The 17,671-nt window shown below is 46.9% G+C and overlaps 1 protein-coding gene across 2 annotated transcripts in view; it reads left to right on the plus strand.

Annotated features, from left to right (window-relative positions):
- AMBRA1 (autophagy and beclin 1 regulator 1) overlaps nucleotides 1–17,671 on the plus strand; it is a 764,496-nt gene that overhangs the window by 673,835 nt on the left and 72,990 nt on the right. The window lies entirely within an intron of this gene.

Genomic DNA, 17,671 nt, shown 5'->3' on the forward strand with positions numbered 1-17,671 from the left:
CAAAGTGAGCAAGGGACTCACGTCTGAGCATACCCTGCCAACCTATGGCGAACAAAGCAGTACAAAAGGGGGTGGTGATGGATGGAGCATCAGAACCAATCAAACACTCACACCCAGTCAACAGATCTGGGTTTGATCCATCACCGTTCTTTAGCCCACTCTGCCACCCCAGTTCAGACTCACTTGCCACTGGATTCAAGCAAGCCTGGCTGAAGACGGACTGTTCCCATGAGGCACAGGGTCAGACTGATTTGCATATGGCCATGTCTGAACTGGGGTGGCAGAGTGGGCTAAAGAACGGTGATGGATCAAACCCAGATCTGTCGACTGGGTGTGAGTGTTTGATTGGTTCTGATGCTCCGTCCATCAGCACCCCCTTTTGTACCGCTTTGTTCGCCATAAGTTGGCAGGGTATGCTCAGACGTGAGTCCCTTGCTCACTTTACCATTGGATTCAAGCAAGCCTGGCTGAAGACGGCTGAAATGCCAGAAACCGGTCCTAGGAAGCTTGTTTCCGGTCCAGGGAAGGCATGGCTTGGCAGTTCGGGCTGGACTGTTCCCATGAGGCACAGGGTCAGACTGATTTGCATATGGCCATGTCTGAACTGAGGTGGCAGAGTGGGCTAAAGAACGGTGATGGATCAAACCCAGATCTGTTGACTGGGTGTGAGTGTTTGATTGGTTCTGATGCTCCGTCCATCACCACCCCCTTTTGTACCGCAGGGAGAGACTATAGCAGACCTCCAGTGGTGGCTGCTCGACCGCAATGGGACCAACAGCAGACCCCTCTCCTTACCCCACCCACAGGTAACGATCATGACGGATGCATTGTTGCTGGGTTGGGGAGATTATCTGGGAGAGGTGAAGGTCAGAAGACTCTGGTCTCCTATGGAAGATCACCTCCACATACATATTGGAAATGCTAGTGGTTTGGCATTGAAAGCCTTCCTTCTAACCATCAAGACAGAATGGGAACAGGTTTTCCCGGACAACACATCTGCCTTGTAATATTACAGCAAACACTGCAGTGTTGGGTTGTGTTCCTGTGCCAGGAGAATCTGTACTTCTGATATGGCTGAACTCTCAGGGCATCTCCCAGGGATCCATAAACGCCAGGGTGGATGAACTCAGATGACGGTGGCATGGGGATCACGAGTGGCAGTTCCACTTTCCAGCAATGGGAAGAACCCTGGCTCAATCAGTTGGCCACTGCAGAGAACGCACGGTGTTCAAACAATTGGGCGTAGGAGTTCCAAAAGCAGTCATCCCTTAGAGACACCTTCCACCAGCATTAGATATCTGGACTCCTGTATGCCTTTCCGCTCCTCCCTATCCTGCCAGCGTGCTGTAAAAGATCAGAAAGGCCAGGCCCACGTTATCCTATTGGTGCTGGGCTAGGTAAAGGAAGTATAGTGCCCAGAACTTCTGACTATGAATATTCGGCATGAAGATTTGGCGACCCCTTTAGGTGGAAATCCTGCCGCAGCGCAGGGCCGAGTTCTGCACCTGAGCCGGCACAACCTACACCTCCACACATTTAGATTGCGCAGTGATAATTGATGGCTGTCTCTCTTCATCCTGAAGTTGTTGGTGTCAAATTGGCAGCTGGACTTCCATCAACCAAGTCTGCTTCCCCCGTATGCTGGGAGAAGTTTGTTGTCTGGTGTCCTTCACGGACCATCCAACTCCTAAATGCACAATTATCAGACATTCGCTTCTCCTTGCAGTGTCAATAGTTACAGGTTACCTTTCGGTCCTTCTGGCATTTTTATGTTTACCTGATCAGCCATCCCTCTTCAAATCACCTGTTGTGAAGGGGCTGAGCCGCATGTTTCCACCTGCACAGTTTGTGGTTGCGCAGTGGGACATTAATTTAGTACTCACTTACCTAATGTGCATTCCCTCTTAACCGATGCACGGTTGTCCTCTTCACCTACTTACCATCAAGGTAACATTCTTCGTCAGCATAACATGGGCAAGATGAGCGAGTGACCTCTAGGCATTGTGTGTGGCTCTACTGTCTGCATCTTTCTTGCTGGAGAAATGAGTCCTCCGAACAAAAGGAGCATTCCTGCCGATAATAGTCACTCCATTCCACATAGGGCAACCCATCACCTGCTGACTTTCTATGAAATGCCTTATCCCTCCAAGTAGGAAGAATGGCTTCAGCGCCTGGACCCCAAAAGGCCACTTGACTTTTATGTAGATCGCATCAGGTACGACCGACAGGGTGACAAACATTTTGTCAGATTCTCTGGGTCCAGGATAGGTAAAGCGGTGCAAAAGCGTATCTCCTTGCAGTGTATTGCAGTGTGCTTCAAGATCTGCTATGGCCTGACCAAGAAACAGCCAGCGAATGGCATCCACTCTCATTCCACCAGAGCGAAGGCTGCTACCACCGCACTGCTATGCATTGCACCCATTATGGACATTTACCCGATCTGCCTTGGTGTCTATTCACAAGATGAGGATTCTGCGGTTTGAAGTTTCTATTTGAAGAATACGTTATTTGCATTAATTAATGTCTTTCCTGATAGAGACTCTGACTGCTCCCCTTTCTGTGAAAGGGCCTTTTATAGTTTATTAAGATCCCCATCGGAAGTCTGCACACTGCCTTATTCTGATTTCAACGTCGGCATGGACGTAGATCATAAAGAAACTGACCCCAAAGCGCAGAGTTGGCACAGGTATAAAGCCCAACATCATATACGGGGTGGGAGGGACTCGACACGAAACCACGTGATTCTGCCTGTTGATGCAACAGCTCTGAGAGTTTCCGGACCCAATTTGATGCCCGGGGAAATCCACATGGTGAGAAATCTGCGTTAGATAGTCGCTACCATAAAAGGCATTACCGATGTTAAGTAACTTTTTCACCATGTAAATGTTTTCGTTTACGCGGACTATTTGTTTCTCTAGGCCCTTTCTTGTCTAGGCCTTCAGAGGCAGCTCAGCACTTTTGCCATGTGTCTCTATGTATTACCCAGCCAGCACTTAGTAAATGCACAAAAGGCCTCGGTTCTGGCCATCTGCATGAAATCAGTTTCTGGCCCTTGGAGCTTGAGAAGGAGCCGATGATGGTGGCCCTGAGGGCGGTGACCGGAGAAAGGATTCAACTTACAGCGTCAAGCAGCTGCTTCAGCTCTAGGGGACGTGATCCATAAGCCAAGCCTCCCCTTCTCTGTCAGGTTCACCCAGGAGCTTCTGATTTCTGAAGATTGGCTTTAAACCCTGGCGCGCTCCAAAGACTGATAGGTCTCTAATCAAAGGCCTCAGAGAGTGAGTTGGGTCTGTAAGGGAGGCTATGACGTCATCGGCGTAGACGGTCACCTCAAGTTCATCCCGCTCTAGTTTCACTCCTCTGATGTCCTCGGCATTGCAGAACCCGTTCACCAGTGGTTCCAGGGAAGACCCAAAGACACTGGTTCCCAAACTTTCCAACCTGCGGCTCCATTGACCCATTGGCCATTGCCTTTGGCTCCCCACTCTTTTTGGGAGGGTGGGGTGGTGTAAGCCCGGCCTCGGAAGTACTTGCATTTTTCTCCCTGAAAATGATTGGGATGAATCTGATGAAGGTATTATAATCATATACTCAGGGTGTTTCGTATTACTAAGGCGGCGCCGCGCACCAAGCCCATGCCTTTTTTACAGTATCCTCTCAAACTTTTTTTTATCCCACTTACAGTGCTAGATAGCACCCCTATGCACGTAGGCCCCATTGCCAAAGTGTTTCTGCGCTTGAAGAATATTTGCATACACTTTTATTTCTACTCATGTCATACGTGCCAACACACCTGTCTCAGCAAGGTGACTCACGATTTTGTAAACCACATACAGCTTTATTTTTGCTGTCTCCTCCTTAAAATTGTCTCCAAATCAATGCAAGTAAAATAAATTCCTCTTTTGTTTTTTTTAACTTAACTCTTTCTTCCTTCCAAATGTTGGCATTATGCCACATATGGTGTTCTACTTCCCTGTGCTCCAGGAGAGAGCAGGCCTGTCTTGAAATGTGTGTGTGCTGAAAGAAATGTGTACTGGAAGTACCTATGATTCAAGTACAAATGTCAGTAGTTAAAAATACTTAGTGTGTTTAATTGTATTTTCCTGATAACTTGCATTTGTGTCAAATGCATTTGGAAAAAAACAAAACTATTAACGAGTGTAACAAAATTAATCAGGCATCTTCCGCTTACTTTGGGAGTGTTTGAACGTGGGGATCCAGTGAAATATGGAGGTCATCTCCCTCAACATGCCATCAATTAGGCACTACGTTTACAGCTTTATGCATGTCACACACAAATCATCAACATCATACGTTTAAGTCCAATTAGTGTAACTAAAGCCAGCAGACCCTTCAGCATTAAATGCATTGAAGCGCTTGGTGCGCGGCTCTCCTGGCTAGGATTGACGGCTCCCCAGGGAGCCACGGCACACAGTTTGGGAACCACTGCCCAAAGAGGAGGGGAGTCCGGGGTCAGGCCTTCCTCGCTGCACCTCCAACCTTAACCCTCTGGGAGTCCCTGCGTTCACATGCATCTTTGTATATGGGCCTGAGGAGCCTTCCAGTGCCGTCTTGAGATAACGGGCCGAAGACATCAGGCCAGCAGGCTGTTGATTATGTGCAAGTCCACTCTATCAAACGTCTTCTCAGAATTTAGGGACAGGAAAAATGGCACTTTGATTGACGACACCATCTATCAGGTGCACTACTGTTTGGTGTTCTCACCCATGCACCTATGTGTTTGATCTGGGTGTATCAACTGAGACCCATGAGTCCCTCATTGAGGGAGTGACCTCCCCGGAACCAGCAAACGAATGAAACAAATTAACCATGAGGCCAATCTGCAGAGTCTGAGGTGATTTACAGAAGACCAGACCTCAGCAGTCCAAGCCGGGAGCTCTGCGAGATCTGAGGCCTTGTTCACGTGAACTTCCTCAGGGGTCATCAGGCTTTCTGGTTGCTGCCTTTGCCCCGCCTTCATTTTTTACAACCCCTCCATCCCCCCCTCCCTAAACACATATACAGACACCCACCCACCAGATATAATTTGCTGCCTCTCCCGTGGTCTGTAGGCTCTGAAAAGACTGCTGAAAGGCCCAGAGTCTGTCTTGGGCTCAGGATACTTTAGCCTAGTCTGTTCTCTTGACAGTCACTATGAAGGATTGGGGGTGTCTTGCCAGTATACACACTGCTCTTTTTCCCTGTTCAATGCATTTCTTGTTCATTTTCATCTGTGAATACACAGCTTTATTCATGTTCCATATACAACATGCAAATGTGGAATCCCTTTGCTTCTGTGCCCATGTCATGTTATGGAGACGGGTGCAGAGACAAACAGGCCCTTACAAGGTGCGTTAACAGTGTTGACATGCCTCTTGAGGGCAGCCCTTTGGAGGGGGCATAGGGTCCCATACACCTCTCACTCACTGCACCTGCCTGCAAAGGGGCCTTTCTCCTCTCTTAAAGTGCGTGCCGGATGCACCTGCATTGGGACATTCTAACTGCTTTGTAAAGGGTCACTCTGTATTTCGCTGAATGCACTGCTCTTAGGGCAGTGCAGGTTCGCAGATGCTCCGGCTGCAGTGCATTATTTTTAATAGGGTTCTCTGTTCTTGTTTACACCTAGTAACAGGGCCTGTAGTTTTAATAAAGTTTTTTTTCCACATAGTGCGTCATGTTAGGCTTCCTGTCCCTGGTTTGGTGCATGGATTGATGCCAGAGAGATATCCCTCCCATCTAACCTCATCTTCAGGAACTGGAGTTCCCTCTCATCCAAGAAAGAGTCCCACAAATCTAAGCCCCATCGCCTCACATGATTAGTCGCTGTCCTCATGTGGTGGAGCACTGCTGACGCCATCTTCTTTCTTGTTCTCTTGAGAGGATTTCTAAAGTTCATCAAGGACGTCAGTATTTTTCACCTTGCGTAGCATTTCCCATCCGTGCCTTTTAAGTCTTCACCATCGCTGGAACCGCTCAGCCTCCAGAACTCCCCATCTCGAGACTCTACACCCACCTGCAACTCAGTAAGTCATTTGTTGAACTCCTTGACATCCAGCTGTAGTTTCTTCTGTAGGCTCACCATGAATAGCTTGGTCACTGGTGCTTCCCGTCCAGAGCCTCCATTACTGCCTCTTTCATCTTCAACTTGTGAGCCATAGTGGTGGGTGGGAGATTCATTTGTAGGGTATTTCTGAACTAAGGCCTGGTGGGACTGCCTCAGCATTCAGTCACATCTGTCCCCGGAGTGCTTTTTTATTATTTTTTTTGTTTTACTTCTGATGCCCAGTCCCCCATCTTCAACCCAGGGAAATAAAACGTTCTACCGTGGCCTTCCTATTCTACTTCACTTGGTGATCATCTCAACCTTGGCGCAACCTGCAGCAGAGGTATCAACTAGTGTTTCGCCATGATTCCTTGCCTCTTGTGCCTTACAACGGGGATTGGCACAGCTTATTGGAGTGGAGCGCCATCACGGCTAACTTGTCTTCCATCTTGGCCACGCCTTTGTGATGAGGGAGTTTGATGGCTTTCTTCGTTTGTCTCTGCCCATGGGAGAGTCGGCTCCTCGGCAGGATCTAAATCTGGCCTTATATCTTCTAATGCTTCGGTCTTCATATGATGTAGACGTGCAGCCTTTCTGCTTGTGATTATATCTTCCTTAAGAAGCAGGGAGCTCTCAGGTTTCTGTTGAAATCATTCATGCACAGTCTTCATGAAAACAGGAGCTTCTTCGTAGTGTCCCTTCATTCATCCCAGAAGTATTATTGGAGTGCCTTCTAAAGCGAGAACTGAGTTTCCATTGTAATAGCCTTGACCACTTGCTTTCTCAGTTCAAGAAATGCTTGAGATCTGTAGGCTTTCAGAGACTTGGAATTCTAGTTGTACAGAAGAGAGTCCTTCAGAGTTTACGACCATTTGTTTATCCTGTTTGCTGGCCGTATCCTGGGAAACAAAGCATTGACAGTTACATTGCAAGGTGGAGTCTCCTGCTGTCGCATTATTGAGACTTCATGCTGTCTCCACCAGAACAGAGCAGACGTTCCTACTACACGTGCGTGGCAGCCTCCTGGTTTGCGATTCATGCCCTTTGTAAGCATTACTTTCAAGAGCTTTCGGAGTCCTCAAGAGCGGTGGGCCTGCATTGTCCCTGGGTATTCCCATCCTATCCCCTCCTTCGAGGGAAACCTGCATCTACTAGTTTCCTGAACCAGAAGGAACATTGAAATTTTTCATCTTCACCTCGGGCGTGGGATACTGCCTCATTGGCTGAAGCAGCTTCTTATGGTTCTCAATATATTGTGCTTGAAGTGGTGGTTGGATCCAGATTTTAAAGTCCAGTCCAACTGGTCAACCAGTGTGGGGCCTAGTGTACTCCCGTGTCTCCTGCTGCCAACTGACAATCTCACACACTACCGAGCCAGTAAGATTGAAGTCCACTAGGCTTTTCTGGGCAACGTAAGATCGCTCCCAAAACACGCCATAGAGATTTGGGATATATTAAACACTGACTCACCCGATGTGGGTTTCCTGACGGAGACTTGGCTGATGCCCACCAGTGGCCCCGCTATCACGATCGCCATCCCAGAAGGCTATAAGTTTTTGCGACTTGACAGGCAGCTGAAAACAGGGGGGGGGGGGTTGCCATTATTCATAAGGAGCGCGCAAAAGTCACGATTTTAGATCAACGTACCAACGCCCAAATTGAAATTATGATTTTCAAGATGGAAATGGCCCCACACGATTTTTGGAGAGGGGCAATGGTCTACCATCCCCCTGGTCCTTTAAAGGACTTCTCCTCTCAATTAATGGAAATAATAGCCCCACATGTGATTGCCTCCAATAACTTTTTATTGTTAGGAGATTTTAATATTCATAGCGAAAATTCCTCGCTCCCTGATATATCATCTTTTTTCGCTGACCTATCTACACTGCACCTTACTAAAAAGAATGAAGGTCCTACGCACACAGGTGGTCACACCATTGATATTATTTTTACTAATACCGACCGGCTCACTTGCAAAGCCCCCCGCCCTCTGTGCTGGACGGACCATGCACTTATTAATTTTCAAGTGCAATGTCTTTATACACCCACCCTAACGGCAGCACATACCCAATTCTCCTACAGACAATGGCACAAAATTAGCCCTGAGTCTTTTCCCTCTATTTTTACACCACCTAGGTACCCCTTGATCAATAACACTGAAGAAAATCTTATTCTCTTCAATAGTACCGTCCTAGCGACTATTAACGCCATTGCCCCTCTAAAGATCTGTACTAAAGCTCCCAGGAACACTCTAGCTATCTGGTTCACTCCTGAATTACGTACGACAAAAAGCCGCTGTAAAAATTTGGCGCACCCACCAAGATACTGATAAAGTGAAATATAGAGTTGCCCTTACTCTATATCACAATGAAATCAAACAAGCCGGCAGATCTTATATAGCTCAGCAACTAAGGCAGGCAGGCAATACCCCTAAAATTCTCCATCAAATTTTGCGAGATTTCATCTGTCCCAAAGCCTGCGATTTAGATGATAACTTTTCCCAGCCTCTTTGTAATAACATCAGCTCCTATTTTATACAAAAAATTGATACTATTTATGACAAATTTTCAAAACCCTGCCACACACCTTTGTCTGATGCCTCTAAATCTCTTAATGCTCACCTGACTACTCTGCTGTCCTTCCCACCCCTTCACGGGAGGAGACTATTGCACTTATGCGTAAGGTTAAATCTGGCTCCCCCTTGGATGTTTTCCCTGCAAAAATCTCGTCATCTCTCGCTCATGTGCTTGCAGATTCTGTCAGTCCTCTTCTTAACTCTTCTCTAGAAAAGGGTCTGGTCCCCTCCATCTGGAAAGCAGCCCAGGTCATTCCGTTGCGAAAAAATAGCAAACTTCCAATGGATGACCTCTCCAACCTCCGTCCTATCTCCCTTACCTGAGCAAGGTCCTTGAAAAACATGTTAACAAACATCTTTCGTACCATATCAAAGCGACTGGATGCCTGGACCCGTCCCAATCAGGCTTTCGCGCAAACTACAGCACAGAGACCGCCTTGGTGGCTGTCACCGACTACATCAGACTCACTCTTGATAAAGGACAGTCCGCCATCCTGGTCCTTTTAGATCTTTCCGCCACTTTCGAATCGGTTGACCATCTGACCTTGCTCGAGAGACTTAGGAACACTGGACTAGGGGGGGGAACCGCGCTGAACGGGATAACCAGTTTCCTTTCCAACCGCACACAAACACTTAATTTAGGTCCATTCCGTTCCCCCACTGAAAATCTGACCAAGGGTGTGCCACAGGGCTCATGTTTGAGCCCTACGCTGTTAAACATCTATGTGGCCCCCCTTGCTCCTCTTCTAAGATCTCTTGGGTTCATCCCCGTATCTTATGCGGATGATACCCAACTTATCTTCCCATTTGACAAATCCTCCACAACAGCTCAAGCATCCTTCTCCCTAGGTATGCTGACTATCTCGCAGTGGATGAGCGGCAATTTTCTTTAGCTGAATGCCAGCAAAACGGAGATTATTCTCTACGGAGATGCCCCTATTATGTGGTCACCTTCTTGGTGGCCAGATGAACTGGGCCCCGCACCCCCTCCCAAATTGACAGTAAAAAACCTTGGTGTACGATTTGACCAGGCTCTGTCTATGAAAGATCACGTCTCCCATACAGTTAGTGCTTGTTTTTTCACTCTGAGTCTTTTGAGGAAAGCCCTTCCTTATCTCCCGGACTCTCTTCGCAAGACACTTGTTCAAGCTCTTGTACTGAATAAATTGGACTATTGCAATGCCCTTATGGTCGCCGCTAATGAATCTGCCCTTAGTCGTCTGCAAGTGGTGCAAAACACTGCTGCTCGATTAGTCACCAATGCTCTATACAGATCAGCCTCACTTCCTTTGCTTCGTCAACTCCATTGGTTGCCAGTGCGGAAACGGGTCAAGTTCAAGCTTTGCTGCTTGACACACAAAGCACTGTGGGGCCCAGGTCCTTCCTATCTGGCCGAGAGGCTCCACCATTATACCCCCAGCCGCGACCTGAGATCCCGCTCTAAATCCCTGCTACTTATCCCTAGGACAAAGAGAACACGGTTGGGAGGTAAATCTTTCTCCTATCAAGCACCGTCCACCTGGAACCGGCTTGCCCTTCCTTTAAGACAATGTTCTGACTACCTCAAGTTCAGAAAGATTCTGAAAACTACCCTCTTCTCAGAATAACATCTCTCCATCCCCCCTGCACAGCTCTGCAAGCGCTGAGAGACCCCCTCGGGGGTGATTCACGCGCTATATAAACTATGTAACATAACAGCAAACATAACAAACCTAAACTTTCCCTTGATTTTTGGATAGTTTCAAATCTTGCCATTAAAATACTCATAAATCAACCAGTAAAATCCACTAAGCCAGCATTGTTTGCTTTAAAACACCATATGCCTCTACCTACTCAGATGTCTCTGTTGTCATGCATTTTATTGCCAAATCTGGTTATATAAATACAATACTCTCTTAACTGTGTAATTCTCTTGCTAATATCTTCCTAATGAGGAATGCTTCTAATGTTTTCCCTCTCCCGTTGAATGGCCTGTATCCCCTACCCCCATTATCCTATACTCTTCCAGCCCTCTTGCTGACTTACTCCTTATCAGCTCTAATTTAAAAGTTCCGCTAGTTACAGTTAAATCTGCACTCGGTATATTGTTCCTTCTTATTTTTAGGTCGAGCCTACAGGCAGCGCGCATGCGCTGCTGTGCGAGGCATTTTGTATTTAGTTAGGGATTTGATGCTCTGCCCATGTTTTTCATTGGCTTGTGTTGTTCGTAAATGCTGGCTTCTGATTCCTTAATGGCTTTATTCCTCCTTAGTACCACCATGTCTTTATTTGAAACCTCCCATGACGACTGGCCTGTTTACTTCTGTTGCAACACGGTATGTTTTGCAACGTGAATCTTTCTGGATTCACTATGCTGTGCATTATTCCGCCATCTAGTGGTTGGGTCCGGAATTGTTGTATTTCTTCTCTTTTTTTTTGCGTGGCCCCAGGTGGGCGTCAACATACCACCATTTGGTGCCTCTTCATGACGTTGACGCTCTTCCTCTGGAAGCTCCCACCTTTGGTCGCCATCTTCAGATTCTTTTTTTCCGCCGTTGGGTCTGGATCGTCAGTAAAGGGGCTCCAGAACTTTGGAGAGAATAATCCATGAAAAACAGCAGGAAAACAATGAAAATCACCTTGCAACATACCCGACAACGAGTCAGGTAAAAGAAAGAGGAGGAAAACATTGAGAACTTCGACATTCTATGGAGAATTCGCACACAGGATGCTCCCTGGGCGCGGTGATGGATAAAACACCCTTTAAATTCTGTGCCAACTGCCACCACAAGCACGAGCAGAAGGACCAACACCCAGTTTGCAATCTCTGCCTGCCGCCCGACCATCGAAGCGAGGACTGCAAAGCCTGCGCGGCATTCACACTGAAGACCTTCAGAGTAAGAGAGAGGCAAAGAAGGGAAAATTACAGCATACAGGGGCAGGGGACACCTCCATCGCTCTGAGATTTGGACCTGTCCAGTGGAGAAGAGGACAATATTGCCGAAGGATCGGGTGACGCCTTAGTCGTCGAGGTCAAAAAGAAAACGCCGAAGGAGGTAGGAGAGTCGTCGAACCCCAGGCACTCCACTGATACTCGAAAGAGTGATTCCAAGTCCTCCAAAGGAGCATTGCAGTCTAAACACTCTACGTCCGCAACTGCTCCAAGAACAAACAGCCCGTCGGTTCCTTTGACAAGGACTCCCAGACGGCGAAAACCCAAGATAAGGCAAAGACGTCGAAGAGCGGTCACGAAAGGGACTCCTCGATGTCAAAAAATGAAGGGTTTCACGCGGCTACAACTTCGATGTCCACAACCGCAAAGAGAAAGGCCGAAACTCTCGACACCGACCACGTGTCCGAGATCGAGAAGAAGAAGAAAAGGCCAGAGGCCGAAATGGCGAGCATCTTGCAACGCAAGAGGGACTTCGATGAGAAGATAAGGCAGTTCACTATTCCACCGAAGCCCACGGCCGAAGCCCAAAGGTGCGTCGAAGACCTTCAACCACTGACGACACCAGAACCAGTCAAGGAACAGGAGGAGGAAGACCTATATTACGGCGATGCCAAAGACTAACAAACTTACCAAGGCTCGACATCCTTGGAGGTGCAAGACTGGCAGTGGCAGGATCTTGACGCCGAATCTCCGAAAGAGGGAGTAGAATCCTGTCCTTCGAGGCCTTCGCCACCCGAAGACATAGGAATCTATAACCAGGTCATAAAGAATGCTGCAGACACGTATGGAGTGCAGCTAAAGGAGGAGAAACCTCAATCTTGCTTCCATTTGGAGACATTGTTACCATCCCAGAGAAGAAGCCAGTTCCTACCCATGCTCCCAATTGTGCTGGACCAGGGGAAGGAGGCCTTCAAGGAACCTGCTATGTGTAAAGCAGTAACTTCAAAGACTGAAAAGAAATACAAGCACTCATCTAAGGACCCTATGTATGCTAGGGGATCAGTACCAGCGGATGCAATCATAACATCTACGGCTAGGAAAAGCGCCAATATACCCACAAATACACGCCACCTCCAGACAAGGAGAGCAGGAGAATGGACCTAATGGGGAGGAAGATGGAAAGGAGTGCCGCGATCCAATGGCGCATCGCCAATTCTAATGCACTCATCAACAGGCACGCATACCAGCACTGGGAGGAAGTGGGAGAACTCCTAAAACATCTGCCAGAGCAATACCAAACAAGGGCGAGCCACCTGGTAGAGGAAGGAAAGAACATGGCTAATGCATGTCTGAAGTCGGCCCTGGATGCAGCGGAGACATCCATCAGGCAGATGATGTTGGGGGTAACAGAGAGAAGGCATGCCTGGCTAAGAATTTCAGGCTTCAAGACAGAAGTGCAAAACAACATCCTTAGCACACCCTTCAACGGGGAACAGCTTTTCGGTGCTCCAGTTGACGACAAACTCAATCAGCTCAAGAAGGACAATGAGACAGCTAGGTCCATGGGGGCACTACAGTTCAGAGGAATGAGAAGAGGAACACCTTCAAGAAGACCAGCAGGTAGGGGGAGCCACCAACCTGTGGCACCACACCAAACCTTCCAACATGGTTATCAAGGAGGTAACCAGAGCCAACCGCAGGGACAGCAGCAGCCAAACTGTCAGTACCAGCCCAGAGGACAATCCTTTCAAGGGCGCACACGAGGAAGAGGAAACGGACAGAGAGGGGGTCAACAACCCACATCCAAGTGACTTCACGGTTAGACCAACTCACACCCAGTCAACATATCTAGGGGTGCAGCAAAGGATACGACAAAAACAAAAGCGAATTTAAAACGAACAACAGTTCCTCCAGCATATAACACTAGTAGAAGGCAGAATAAAACACTTCTTCCAGGATTGGAGGAAGATTACATCAGACAAATGGATACTAAACTTCATACAATACGGTTACTGTATAGAGCAAGAAACACAACCTCCAAACAGACCGAACAGCAGAGTACACTCAGCAAAGGAGCATTCTCATTTGCTACAAGATCACAGGAACTTCTAAACAAAAGGGCCATAGAAATAGTACCATACAAGGAACGGAACAAGGGGTCTCCACCTACTTCCTCATACCAAAGGTAGACGAAAGCTTACGACCAATTCTGGATCTAAGGTTCTTAAACAAGTTCATAAAAGCTCAAAGATTCAAAATGACATCACTTCAAGAAGTAATACCCCAGTTACAGGAAGAGAATTATGTGGCAACTATTGTCTTAAAAGACGCTTACTTACACATCCCCATCAACAACAAACACAAACATCTACTAAGATTATGATCAACAAGACTCACTACCAGTTCACAGTGCTGGCATTCAGACTCAAATCCGCACCAAGGGTTTTCACAAAATGCCTGGCAGCAGTAGCAGCACACTTAAGGAGGCAAGGGATATTTGTATACCCATAGCTCGATGACTGGCTGGTAAAAGCAAGCTCATACAACCAATGCAAGCGGCACATGCAAGAGGTCAAACAAACACTAGTCCAACTAGGGTTTTCAATCCATTGGGGAAAATCATCAATAGAACCAGAACAGGTGAAGATATTCTTGGGGGTGGAGATCAACACCATACAGGGCAAGGTGTTTACGAGCACGAAAAGAGAACTTTGGCAATATTGAAGGAGACACGTCTTTACCACAAGGGGCAAGCTCTGACAGTGAGGACAGTGGGTAAAATGATGGGAATGATGGCGTCGTGCATACATTTGGTCCTACATATCCACCTCCACATGAGACTGTTCCAAGAATGGATCCAACAACAGTGGTCACAGGCAACAGGGAGTTGGGAGGATCTAGTGGTTGTCACGCAAGCAGTACAGCAAGGAATAGCAGGGTGGAACAAGAGGAACATAATACAAGGTAAACCATTCACACAACCAACTCCTACAGAGACCATCACAACAGATGCCTCCCAGATGGGGTGGGAGCGCACACAAACACCCTCAAGGTAAGGGGATTGTGGTCACAACAGGATGCGATAAAACACATCAACTACCTAGAGCTGAAGACAGTGTTCCTAGCCTTAAAAGCCTTTCAGAAACAACTGTACAGACACAGGGTACGAATCCAAACAGACAATACAACCCCCATGTCCTACATCAACAAACAAGGAGGAACGCAATCGGTGACACTATCCGTGCTAGCACAGGAGATATGGAGATGGGCAATTCCAAGGCAAATAGACTTGCTAGCAATACATCTACCAGGAAAGGACAATGTGGAAGCAGACAGGCTCAGCAGACAGATGTCAGCATCCCACGAATGGGAAATCCGTCAACAAGAAATCCAGGAGATATTCGACAAATGGGAAACTCCGCAAATAGACCTATTTGCAACACACCAAAATGCGAAATACCTATACAGACAACCGTGAAAACGGTCCCAAGGGAATGCGCTATGGATAAGCTGGTCAGGGACATTTGCCAACGCTTTTCCACCAATACCACTGCTACACAGGGTACTAAACAAATGCAGAATAAGCAACATGATGCTAATACGGATAGCACCTCAGTGGGCCAGACAAACCTGGTTCTCACAGATAATGGAGATGGCACAAGCGCCTGCACACAGGTTCCCCACAAGAAAGGACCTGTTAATGATGCAAAACGGAAGGGTGCTACAACCAGAGCCAGAGAGCCTCAGCCTCGCAGCATGACTCCTGAAGACCTAGGGTTTGCACACCTCAAAGTACCTGCAAGCACAATGGCGGTGCTAAGAGAGGCAAGGAGGCCTACCACAAGGAAGTGCTTAGTAGCAAAGTGGAAAAGATTCTCCGAATGGTGCATTAAGGAGAAACTACAGAGAAGGATTACCAAGGAATCAACAGTACTGAAGTACTTTACAAATCTACTACAAAATAAACTAAGCTACACATCACTAAGAGTGCACTTAGCGGCAATAGTGGCTTACACAAGAGGAGAAACATGGAAGAGTTTCTTCACTTCCCAAGTAGTAAAGAGGTTTCTAGAAGGAGCAAAAAGCATCGCACCGCCAAACAGAATGCCACCTCCAGCATGGAACCTCAATGTAGTGCTGACTCAATTGATGAAGACACCATTTGAGCCTATTCATAAAGTAACACTGCATATGCTCACGCTAAAGACAGCCTTCCTAGTGGCTATCACATCACTACGAAGAGTAAGCAAATTACAAGCGCTAACACTGCAAGAGCCCTACCTACAAATACACAATGACAGGATCGTAATGAGAACTGACCCACATTTCATGCCAAAGGGGGTGTCAAGGTTCCACATAAACCAGACAATACAAATACCAAGTTTTATCCAAAAACCAACCACAAGCACAGAAAAGGCGTTACAATCACTGGACGCCAGGAGGGCAGTTATGCACTATATAAAAAGAACAAAAGAATGCAGGAAAACAAAGCAATTCTTTGTGTCTTTTGCCAGCAGTTTTCTGGGACGACTAGTTACCAAAAATACCATTGCACGATGGATTGCACAAACCAAACAATTCTGCCACAAACAGGCAGCTCAGCCATTACAAGGAGCAGCTCAAGCTCACTCAACAAGGAAGAAGGGAGCAACAATTGCGTTTCTGGCAAACACACCTATTCAAGACATTTGCCGAGCAGCAACATGGTCCTCAGTGCACACGTTCACTAAGCACTACTGCGTGGATATTCAGATGAAAAAAGAAGCGCAAGTGGGACAGAAGGTCTTACAACACATATTCAGTAACCAACGCTCCTCTTCCACCCAGCCACCACAAGCCTAGCAAACCGCTTCAAAGTCTATGCACAGCATAATGAATCCAGAAAGATTCACGATGCAAAACATATAGTTTCTTACCTGTCGGTGTAGTTTTGCAGCTTGAAGACTTTCTGGATTCACTAGCGATTCCACCCTCCTTTGCCAGAAAGATGAGACAGGAGGAAGACCATTAAAGGACAAGAAGCATTGAAGAAAAAAAAAAAAAGAATCTGAAGATGGCGCCCAGAGGTGGGAGCTTCCGGAGGAAGCATGTCAACGTCACGAATAGGCACCAAATGGTGGTATGTCGACGTCCACCTGGGCCACGAAAAAAAAAAAGAAGAAATACGACAATTTCGGACCCAACCACTAGATGGCAGAATAATGCACAGCATAGTGAATCCAGAAAGTCTTCAAGCTGCAAAACTACACCGGCAGGTAAGAAACTATACGTTTTATTTAGTCTGTAAGCACTATCTCTTTAAAGGTTTTTGCCCTACTGCAGGCACGACATGCTTTTATTGCATACAGTGCGCCATGCACACTTTCACTTTCCCAAAAATATGTGACAGTTGTTCAGGTGACATATGTTGACCCCCTAAAGAGCTGCATTATTTTTTGACATCTTAATAAAATACTTGTCTTTTTTAAACGTCATAGCTCTGCCTAGACATTGAGTATGTGTATAATTTCTGTTGTCAATCAGTATGTGTGCTCCAAACCCTCTTGCACCTCCTGAAGTAAGCCTTGACAGATTGACCGTGCTACCCCTGGAGAGTTGTGTGTGTGGTTGTCTTGTTGGATCCAATAGTATTGTTAGTCTTGAGATACCACGAGCAAGCTGTAGACCCCTCAATTGATGTCAGTAATCCTCACTGCTAAAGGCCCCATAGAGGAGGCCTCTCCCCACCTGTTCCTGATGCCATCTACACTAGGAAGTGTGGTTCTGAAAACCCTGCATGGATGTGGTGTTACCATTCATAGTTGGTTGGGCAGGGGTGGTACTGATGGAGCTGGCGGGCTTGTGATGATAACTGTTTGCTAGGTCCCTGTAGTGGTATCTCCAGGTTCTGCATTTTAAAAATGCTGACAAATCACAAGGCAAAAGATTTGATACAAAGGTATATTGTGCAGTAGTACCTGTGTAGAAGTGTACATTTGAGTCTCTCGACCATCCCCCATTTTTTTTTTTGTACTTGATTTTACATGTATGGCTTCAGTCTCACAAACATCATGGGTTCTGTCCTAGGACTTCTGCACTTGTCCTGTGCTGCCAGTTTGTGTTTTGGTTCCATGACTTCAATGGCAGCCCGTGGCTTTCTGTTTAATGCTGAGTTAAAACTCATTGTTTGTAGCCTGTTATA

The sequence above is a fragment of the Triturus cristatus genome, chromosome 3_1, assembly GCF_964204655.1.
Source record: "Triturus cristatus chromosome 3_1, aTriCri1.1, whole genome shotgun sequence".
NCBI lineage: Eukaryota > Metazoa > Chordata > Amphibia > Caudata > Salamandridae > Triturus > Triturus cristatus.